The following is an 11,751-nucleotide window of genomic DNA, read 5'->3' as shown; positions in this document are numbered from 1 at the left end:
TCATAGGAGAGAAAGCCCTCAAAACTCGAGATAAGTACAGAGCTAAAACTATGCAGATATTACAGAAACAGCATAAAAATACTGACAGAAAAACCCGTTGCTTTTCTTGTGGGAAGTGGGGTCATATTGCCAAAAATTGCTCTGCTGCTAAACCCCACATGCAAAAAAGGTTTCTAATGAAGTATATCAAGCACTGTTTGCTGATTCTTGCGGTGGGAAACCTGTCTCTGATTGGTACCTCGATAGCGGAGCCACTGAACATATGTGTTCTCAAGAGCAGAAATTTATGAATTTAGCTTCAGTGAAATCACAAGTTGAGATAGCCAATTCTGGAAAAAAAAAAAAAAAATGAAGTTTCTGGCATTTGAGACATTGTTTTGAATCCTGTCAGAGAATGTGGGAAAGATGTTATTCATCAACAAATGTTCTGTATGTCCCTAAGCTTGATGGTAACCTTCTTTTCAGTGGGAAGAAATGGGAATGACTGTTTCCTTTGAGAGGGGCAAAGCAATCATACAAGATCAAAGACAACAAGATAAGATTCTCACTGCACATAGACATGGAAGATTATACAAAATTGAAGAGAAGCAAACGCACAAAATATACGTTTCCAGACATGAAGAAATTATGCATCGAAGATTAGGACATTTTCACCCTGATGCAGTTAAGAGACTGCATCATGGTAAAAGGGATGATTCGAATATGACGCGTGAAGAAATCCAAGAAAAGGAGACTGTTTGCTCAATATGTGTTTGGGGGAAAATGAAGAAGACTCCATTTCCCAAGGAAAAAGCCGAACGTTCAACTACATTACTTACATAGTACTTTGTAGTTTGCTTATTTCTTTCTACTATGTTTCAAAAATATATCTCCCATTTAAGTGATTTCTATCAAGAACAACATAATTCAATAATTTTTAAAGCGAAAAATGCACAATTTACCAACCTATAAGAATGAGGGAAAAAAAAAAAAAAAAAAAAAACAGACCACTGAGCCGAGTAACGGTGTGCGTGTGATTATGGCAAAGCCTCGAGGGCTATCTGTCTAAGAGGAGGGATGCCTTCGCGAAATACTTTCTAAGGGAAACTGGCTCGTATACACGTTACACATGGTGAAAACCACGAAAACGCCCTGCAGGCAGCCCCAGCCCGTTCGCGGGATTCGAACCTCGGACCGAGCTACCAGTGTTTAGTGACTTTACCGCTCGGCTGCTGGTGAGCCTGCCGAGTAACGGAGTGAATATATATATATGTGTGTGTGTGTGTAAAATATAAAAAATAGGACGGCTTTGCTCTATGCGAACCAGCAACCTCTAATTAACTTTCCGCAATTTCAGGATCTTAACTTCTATAAATAGAGAACTCGCGCCATTTTGCGTGGGAGACCGCTTCTTCTTCTGCTGTTAGGATGTATGCTGCCACTCTCATCTGCCTTTCTCTGTTAGAATACTATGACGAAGTGAGTTTAATCTTATTTAGTAAAGAATGAAATTATGCCTTTTGAAATGAATAAAGATATGCAGCTATAAATTTAAATTCTTCTGTGTCATTTCATGCCAAGCTTCAGTCATGTGCCCGACTGCCATAATATTACATATATATATATATGGAAATAAATTATATATGTATATATATATACATTTATATACTTTTGGTCCGGTTGATTGGCAATTTAGGTGCACATCTACATGGTATACCAGTCCCATATACAAAATTTCAACGTTCTGAGGCTGCTCGTTTTTGAGTTATGCGAGATACTTACATACATACGTACGTACGCGCAGACGCTACGAAAAACTCTCTTCAGAATTCATTTTAAATTAGTTATATAATTTTTTGGGGGTAAAAGAGTCCTTTATTCTGTCCTTACGTACAGATGTCAAATAAAAACATCGTTAAATTGCATTCGATAGCGGTCAAAATGGATATTTTCGTTGAAATGTGATACTCGAAATTTTTCGCGATTACAGTACTTCCTTTTTTACTTCGTACAAGGAAGTAAAAATGACTTAACGGTGTAGAAACTGAATTAACTCCCCCCCCTCCCAAAAAAAACAATACATGAGTCGGGAGGTAAATGACGTATAACCGAAGCTACGGGAAATAAAATGAACAGTTTTAATATTATACAAAAGAGTAGCAAGATAAAATAAAATAGTAGTAATTTACATTTGGCAATAATAAATAATGAAAGAATGGTACTCAGTGAACGACGCTTAAATTAATATATTGCAATAAAATATAATACTGAAAAATTACTCAATATAAAGTTGAAAAACGAGAAAAGATGCTAATAATATAAACATGCATGACTGGATTGGCCACAACACATGATATATAGCAGAACAACACAAAATGCCATGATATAAAAAATTAGCAAGATCAAAAGATGAAAATTTCAATAAATTAAAATTCATCAGTCTTAATTATGTTGAGCATATAAAATTTAAAAAAATTCTTAATTTTTGTAAGATTCAAACCGAAAGTTAATATAAGAACAGAAACAAAACTGCCGTAAAAGCTTTAAAAACGTACCATATATAATCAAACATGGCAAATATCAAGCTTTGCTAACTTTCAATACGTACAACCTATTATATTCGTAAATTAAATACTAAATGCAAACAGCTCAGTGAAAAATTAATGCAGTTAGGACTTCTGGTAGCCACTTACGATGATTTGGGATATGCATTTGATGATTTATGATAATCTTGGCGCCTAATAAACGGGAAACGTAACAAGTCTTCTTCCCACGTATCCCGTATTTCCATATCTTTCATATGCTATAGAAAGAAAAAAAAAATTACTTAACTGCGATGAAACTGTATTAATTCCAAATACACACACACACACAAAAATTCGATAGATGAGACCGAAAATTGCAACACAAAAATAGCGAGCTGCCATCTAGTGGAGCAATTATTAATTAAAATAAAAGAAAAAGCAAGAAAAATAACCGCAAAACAATATTAAAGGATTATTAAAATTTTTAAAAATTATTAAAGTATTTGTTTATTTATTTTATTTCTAGTGAAGAATTCTAGTTTATTAATAAAGTCAGCGATGCAAAAGAAATGTGTTGCCACTCGGTAATGCGTAAGATGTTTCTGTCAAAGTTTCAGTGATTTTGAAGAAATACGTTCGGAACAAGCAAATATTAAAAGAAATGAAGATCGATTCATAAGAGAACTTGTAAACTATTGAACCAACTATTGAACATAAAAGGCCAAGAACCATTCATCACACTCCAAAATGGTAAATTTTTAACTGTTTCTTAAGCTTAAAACCTTCAAATTCTCCTTATAACAGCCCAAAAGACTCTTTTAGGTCGCTAGTGGCGGCATTCATCCATTGGTTCGCCTTTTCGGCGTGTGCTATTAAACATATTAATAACCAACGCCCTCAGGCAAAAACTTCACATACAGGTAAAAACATATTTTAAATGCTAAATGCCTACTGTATCTTGATGACCAATGACCAATTTTGAAGAAATGTCGAAATTTCCCATGTATCACTGTGTTGCCATTCGGCAAAGTGCAAGATATTTAATTTTTGTTTCAGACAATCTGTCTGTTATTAATTATCTGAACAAATTAAGCGATAAACGCAGTTCTTCAGTTCTAATAATATTAATTATTGCATAAACAGTTGAAATTACACTAGGTAGATTCATTAAAATTAATGCCTACTTTTTTTTTTTTTTTTTTTTAATAATAGCTGTTTTAGTCGTCTGGCTGCTTATGCAGCTAACATATCATAACATAAATAATAAATTATAAAAACCATAAAAATATATCATAGAATAAGTAAAATAAAATAGTGCAATGTGTAGCTGATATTCAGCAGTGTTCAGCTTATGATATGCATCTTAAATAAGTAGACCAGCTGTCGTGCCCACGACGGATGTTCCTCGTTACACATTGTAAATCAGAAAAAGATAACACTAATTAAATTTTGAAGTTTTTAGTAATGCTGGGAACAAAGTGAACAAGATAATCTGTATTTTAATGCATTTAATAACTTCAATAATGCAAAGCAATGAATTTTATCGTAATCCCCTGTGAAAAGTTATTTAAATCTCAGTAGCGTCTAAGCAATGATATTGTGAAATATTGAATGATTAATAAGAGTGCCCAGTTTTTAATAAAACAAGTATAAACTTTTGGTAAACATGTCTACATAGATCAGGAATGATATAAAAAATAAGAGTTCGTAATTTCTACTAAATTAATTTCAAGGGGAAAAAATGAACTTTTGTCACTAAAGATTTAATATAAGACATTTTATTAAATTCACGGTCTTCATTTCAGATCATAATAAGAAATAACCAAATAAACTGCATGCAGCTTTTTTACAGCAGTTTGTCATTTCGGTGAAAATAAGGTTTCGTTTAGTGAAATGAACGAGAAACCTTCTGAAAATTGAGAAAATACAGATGGCTCTGCTGTGTAGCAGAATGCATGTAATGCAGGAGCGAAAACAGAAACCATGTATTAGTTAATTTTTTAGGCAGAAGGAATCCTGTGAAGGTTGGTACCAAATGTATATATAGTACCAGCTTTTGTCCGGAATAAATAGATTGGTGAAGAATCATAGATGTAGTCGTAGCTTAAATTATCAGACGATAAGTTTAAAAAACAGGATCCATTTATTATTGGTCTAGAGAAATAGCAGTTACAAAATCATATTTCCGGAGTAAATAAAAAAGAATTACTAATAACTTTTTGTATTAAGTTTACTGCATCGTTACATTTAAGAAAAAGCCCCGATATTCCTTTGCGAGTCCTTTTATAGCCTCTGGAAAGGCGGAGCTTCAAAGGAATTACGTCGGACTCATCAGCCAATCCAGTTCGCTTTAAATATTTCCAGAACATTCTATAACTGTACGTGTAGAAAAGGCGGGAAAAACAACTTGACTACGGGGCTGTGGATTTAATTCCACGTACTTTCAAATAAGAGACCGTCGCCATTAAAAATGAAAAGAACATACAGTTAGAATTTTAAGTGTATTCTTGACTATGGAATTTTATTATTACATATATATATATGTAAGATAAATTGTATGAATCAGAATTATAATATAACTATAAACATTCATTCTTCCTCTCTATTATGAAATCGTAATAACTTCTCTGCATTGCGTCATTCAAATTAATCATGCGATCTTACGTAACCGTTAATACCAGATGCCTCTTGACGACCAATCACCGAATTATAAACCAAAAACCTCTTCGCGTGCTTCCATCTTTCATAACGACGCACTTCAGCTTTTGCTCTCTACTTTGCCAAGGTGTAATTTCGCTGACTTGCTTTCTATCTCAGCAATATCAAAAATGTAAATCTTGTGTGTGGAAAGGCACAACTAGAGTGCCAAGTGATTGTACGTGTAGAAAAGGCGGGAAAAACAACTTGACTACGGGGCTGTGGATTTAATTCCACGTACTTTCAAATAAGAGACCGTCGCCATTAAAAATGAAAAGAACATACAGTTAGAATTTTAAGTGTATTCTTGACTATGGAATTTTATTATTACATATATATATATATATATGTAAGATAAATTGTATGAATCAGAATTATAATATAACTATAAACATTCATTCTTCCTCTCTATTATGAAATCGTAATAACTTCTCTGCATTGCGTCATTCAAATTAATCATGCGATCTTACGTAACCGTTAATACCAGATGCCTCTTGACGACCAATCACCGAATTATAAACCAAAAACCTCTTCGCGTGCTTCCATCTTTCATAACGACGCACTTCAGCTTTTGCTCTCTACTTTGCCAAGGTGTAATTTCGCTGACTTGCTTTCTATCTCAGCAATATCAAAAATGTAAATCTTGTGTGTGGAAAGGCACAACTAGAGTGCCAAGTGATTGTGGCCACAAATATCAATTGGAAATAAAAATGGAATTAAAATCGCTTCTACTGCCAAGTTTTATTTACGAAGTCAACACATTAGCTTACGACGCAATCAGATTACTTCCTCATCAATATAGGATAACTACGCATCTACAGTGCTCCGTCATTTTCTTGTGATTTTATTATGACAATTAAGTCGACAGGATAGTTTCCTGCAGAAAGAAACCTCAATGGAAAATTAAGTTCAGCTCTTCAAATCATCGTTTTGTGTAAATCCAAGATAATGTGAAAGAAGTGAATCATCAAATTTGTTTTTTCAGAAATGAATCATCAAATTTGTTTTTTCAGTGTTTAAAAATTTACAGATCATTCTTCTGCTGTGGTGTTTTGCAAGTGCTTCAAAAAAATAATCATGCGTAGTGTTTCCAGATTGAAAGTAATCTCTCGATAAATTGAGAAGTTCGAATGCCTAGTGAAAATAAAATCATCAGTGAATTACCGTTTAGGAATTAAGCATTGCAGCGGGTTCAAGGTCGATCTGAGTTAGTGTTTGCAAGTATGTGCGACAGAAAATTATTTGCACTTTCGCTTTTTCAACAGCTCAAAAATTGTTACATTCGTGTGACTCTAACTCAGGAACTAAATCATTTAATATGTTGCGAATTCTATAGTTTTCATTTCAATTTTGGTTAAAATTTCTGCAATTTGTTTTGAGAAAATCTGAAATTCTTGTTCATTAATGTTTCTAATTTTTCATAATTATGTGTGAGCAAATTAAGTAGTGAATTTTAAGCTATTTAAATTATTCATAGGGAAGGATATTGAGATAAGTTTTTATGTTTTTGAAATTTTGTTGAGAATTTTGAATACGAATTTTATAATTATTCTAACAATGAAGTAGATGTTAAAAATAAGTGAAATTAGTACAGATAAGTAATATGAAATTATGGTAAATGCATGTTAAATTTATGGGTGATTGTACGTTAAGTATAGTGTATGTCGAGGGAGTACTGGGTTCCCAAGCAGAGGCCTGTAATTACCTCTGTACAGTTGTTCCCTTCACCCTCTTCAAGTATGATAATGTTGGAGGCTCTCATTTTATGAGTGTTTGTAATTTTGTTATATTATTATTATATATTTTTTATTATGGAATGTATTAGTGCAGTTCTCAAAGGCCAGTTACCTTAATGCAAGGAACGGAGGCCTTTTCAAGTAACTGCCTAGGCACCCTGGGCCACCAGTGCAGAGAACACACTGGTTAGCTCAAGAGGACAGCCCTATTGATGGATATGTTTGTTTAGAAGTATTGCGAGGCTTCCAGTTTGGTAAAATCAGGAATTGTAAATGAAAGATGATAACGGTGAAACCATAAATTCTGAAAATATTAATCCTATTATTTATGATGTTAAATTATAATTTATCAGTATAGAAATAAATATCATAACTATTTATGTGCATTACATTTAAAGAAGTTATGAAAGATGGAAGCACGCGAAGAGTAATGGTTATGTAAAAGTATATTTTGTGATATTCTGTGTTAACAAGAACCTTCCCTGAAGAATTATGATTATGTGAACTCTCAAACAAAAAGACTTTTGGACCGAAATGCTGAAAAATTCAATAGGACTCTTAAAAATTTATTTAAAAAAATTTATATTTATAAATTATATTTTACAGGACAAAAATTTTATGATTTATTTATTATTATTATTTTTTTAACATTTGCTAGTGCTTTAACTCTTTCTCTTTAAAAAGGCTTCTCTGTCGCTACGCCTTTTTCTTTTTGAAGGGGGGGATATATAAGATAAATTGTATGAATCAGAATTATAATATAACTATAAACATCATTCTTCCTCTCTATTATAAAATCGTAACAACTTCTCTGCATTGCGTCATTCAAATTAATCATGCGATCTTACGTAACCGTTAATACCAGATGCCTCTTGACGACCAATCACCGAATTATAAACCAAAACTTTTCTCTTCGCGTGCTTCCATCTTTCATAACGACGCACTTCAGCTTTTGCTCTCTACTTTGCCAAGGTGTAATTTCGCTGACTTGCTTTCTATCTCAGCAATATCAAAAATGTAAATCTTCTGTGGAAAGGCACAACTAGAGTGCCAAGTGATTGTGGCCACAAATATCAATTGGAAATAAAAATGGAATTAAAATCGCTTCTACTGCCAAGTTTTATTTACGAAGTCAACACATTAGCTTACGACGCAATCAGATTACTTCCTCATCAATATAGGATAACTACGCATCTACAGTGCTCCGTCATTTTCTTGTGATTTTATTATGACATATATATATATATATAACATTATAATAAATGGTAAAGAACTATCTGATTCGTTGTGTTCCTATTCGGGTCGTTTTTATTTTAATGTTGTTTTTATATGGAGCATCTAAGCCGGGAATATTCAATTTGTAAAAAACGAAGAAATGAACTTCATGTGCATGTATGTGTCCAGACCATACGCTAAGAATTAGGTAACAGCATGATTGATTAATATTAAATTTTGGAATTATTTGATTTGAATTTTGATAATTTGCAGTCTTAGTTACATTTATGTGTTAACGCGAAATAATGGCAGAACTAGATATATTAATTTATCAAAGAAAGCTACAGAGGAATTGTGCGAATTGCATAAATTGTTAATAGAAAGGAAATATAGTTCGAAGGAATTATACGAGACAATTCATTCCATAATTGAGATAAATTCTCTGGAAGCGGGTGTAGTTAGTTCTGTGAAATGTCAGGGAAAATGTTCTCGAGCTATTAAACGAATTAATCAAGTGTCAGAAGAGGATAAAATAAGTATTGACCCAAACATGGTTAGACTGCAAAATGTACAAAGTACAGTAAAACTTCCAAAACTAATGTTGTTCTGGCGCCTTTTAAAGAGGACACCAAAACACCAAATTAAATTTTCCTAAAATCCTAACCTAATTAAAACTTAGCATTTGCGTTGTGTTTGAAATGACCAAATTGATCGTATTGATGACTCGTATTGATGACTGGCGGGACTCAGTTATGATTAAATAAAAACATACAATTTGTTAATTCAATAAAGCATGATATTTATTTACCAAGAGAAATCAACTAAATTCTAAATCATAAAAATAACATTGAGAAGTCTTCAGAAAAAAAAAAAAAAAAAAAAAAAAAGATTTCAACCCGGGCGAAATAAAAAAAAAAAAATCATATAATAATATTGCACTTAGGATAGCATTAGTTTAATATTTCACCATAATCTATTTCTATTTCACTTTCTTACTCCAATAGTCGAAGGATCTTAATAAAGGTTATTTGATAACTTTTAGTAGAACAAATTAATTTTCAACATGTTGCACATAAAATATCAATTACATAAGAAAAAACAACTTTTAACAAAATTCCCTGGAGAAATCCACACTCAACTGAATTAATATAAGAAGGAATGGCTTAACGTACCAATTTAGCACTTATTTGATTCTTCAGTAAATATTACTTAATCTAGGTGATTTTTAATAATCATTAACAAAATATTTTCTATCCTAGAGTCTTAGTTAACTTAAAAATTTTCTTATCATCTCTTCAGTTACACTTAACTTAAACTCATTGGAATTATTGCTTAGTAAGGTAGATTCTCATAAGTACTGGTTTAAACAATTACACTCTTAGCAAGTTAATCCAAATTTTTAATTTAATCAAGGCAAATGATTAGCTATTTCAAGTGAATTTAGGTTAAACACAATAAAAATGGAAACGACACTTTTTTATACAACTGGCGAACGGCAACAATTGATGGAGACACAAAATAACAGGAATCTGATAAAAATGTCCCGTAAATGGCCCAACCCAATAGCCGGAGTCTGATGGTGAACTTACGTAGTCATAGGGGAACTTGGTAGACCCGAAGACAACAGACTGGTACTAATAGATGTAAAAGTATCCGTAAACTTCCTGCAGCTTAAAGGTGAAGTTGGAGCCGGGAACATCGGCATTGAAAACGGCATCGCCAGTTGATGAAACTTGAGAGGCAGCATATGGAGTCAGAAGGATTCAGGAAAGGAGATTTGGAGATCTGAAATAGTCATTAGAAGTGTAGACAATTCAGGCCATTTGATGAAGCTTGAGAGGTAGCATATGGAGTCAGAAGGATTCAGGAAAAGAGATTTGGAGATCTGGAATACTCATTAAAAGTGCAGACAAATGAATTTGATGAAGCTTGAAAGGTAGCATATGGAGTCAAAAGGATTCAAGAACGGAGATTTGGAGATCTGTATATTTCATTTTTAACTGTAGACAAATTTTTAAGGCAGCATTTTCTCCTTATAAGAGGTGCAGCGAATTTACAAATGAGTAAAACAAACGGTTCTCGGGACAAAGCCACGAGAAAAAGCAGTTGCCTTCCATCGCTACTCAAGACTAAACTTTACCGCAAGCGAAAAACCATGCTGAAGGCCTCAAGCAAACGGAGGAGGACGACGAGCCGAAGCAAGGTAGAAGGAGCAGAAATCACAAGCGAGGTCACAAGGAAATGAATCCCAAAAATGCAGCTCCTTATAGATGTAACAAGACTCCCACATTGGCTAACACACGCCCGAAATTGTGAGAAAAACCAGTTGTTACCAACGCTGCCTTACGCTATCTAAAATTTCTCCCTTTTCCGCGGCGTTGAACTAAACTCAAATTTAAACACGCCAAATTTCACGTCAAACCTGGGGCCAAGCCTGGAACAACTGCAAGGTCGAGCTGGCAAACATAAACTCTCCCCGCCGGAAATCGTGAGCAAAGAACCAGAAATGCTTGTTAAAAACTGTGCTTTCTGTCGTTTTTTTACAATTCATCACCCCACTACTTTTCACACAATGAGAACTGCAAATTTTCGTTAAATAAATTACTATATCTCAAAATCTATTAAAGCTAGAATCTTGCAAGTGATCTTAAATTAAGGAGCTAATTTTTCTGCTTCTAGTGATATAAATTAATAATGGTTAAAGTTAAGTACTTTTAAAATCAAGTTTATTACTTAGAAATTCACCCGATTCCACTGTGTGTTTCAGCGCGTTTACAAGTAACGAGTGAAAAGGCTTACCAAATCTTTCGTACAAAAATCCCAATTAAAATTAAACAAATTAGAGCAGTTATTAAATAAAATACACGTTGTGCAGCATAAATTTAGAATATTAATAAATTAAATTATTAATAAGTTGTAGTTTAAATACTTAAGATGAATTTGCTACACAAGTGTTAGAAAAATATTCAGATGATCCTCAAAACTTCATGGAGTTTTGGAATATTAGGCAAAAATGAAGGTCTTAATAAGATATAAAAATTCAAGTAACTGAAAACATTACTCATAGGTGTCGCGAGTAATGTAACGTTGTATGGGTTTTTATTGAAATCGAAGTCATAATTAATTCAATGCCCATATCTAGAATAACCCTTCAGAATTCTAACCACTAACGCTTGCTCATTTCTTAATTGATAAATATTTATTTTCTCTTCCAGTAAGCCTTCTATGCATACAAGAGTATGCACAGAAGACTTTATTGGATCTAGACATTCTTTTATCAAAAGGAATAAACATTAACAAACCTTGTTAAATCACTTTTGGAATCACTGAAGAAAGCATTACTTGCTTTCTTTAAGAATTTTATGTCCACTTACTAAAGCGTCTGGTCAGTTTAAAGTTGATTATATTGTCCTTGTACATGACGACCGTTTCCCTAAAAATTTGTGAACAATATGCAAGATATTAGAAATTTATCCTGGCAGAGATGGTCAGGTTTGCTCCTGTCTCATAAAAACTCATACAGGTAATTGAAAGAGACCAGTACAATTGCTGTAGAACCTTGATGTGTAGCTGTAAAGAGTAACTGTGTAATAATTGTT

This window comes from Stegodyphus dumicola, chromosome 4 (assembly GCF_044657685.1).
Source record: "Stegodyphus dumicola isolate Sdum_Otavi_A_Nest chromosome 4, ASM4465768v1".
Taxonomy (NCBI): Eukaryota; Metazoa; Arthropoda; class Arachnida; order Araneae; family Eresidae; genus Stegodyphus; species Stegodyphus dumicola.
The sequence above is the reverse complement of the archived record's forward strand: the minus strand, read 5'-3'. Positions refer to the sequence as shown.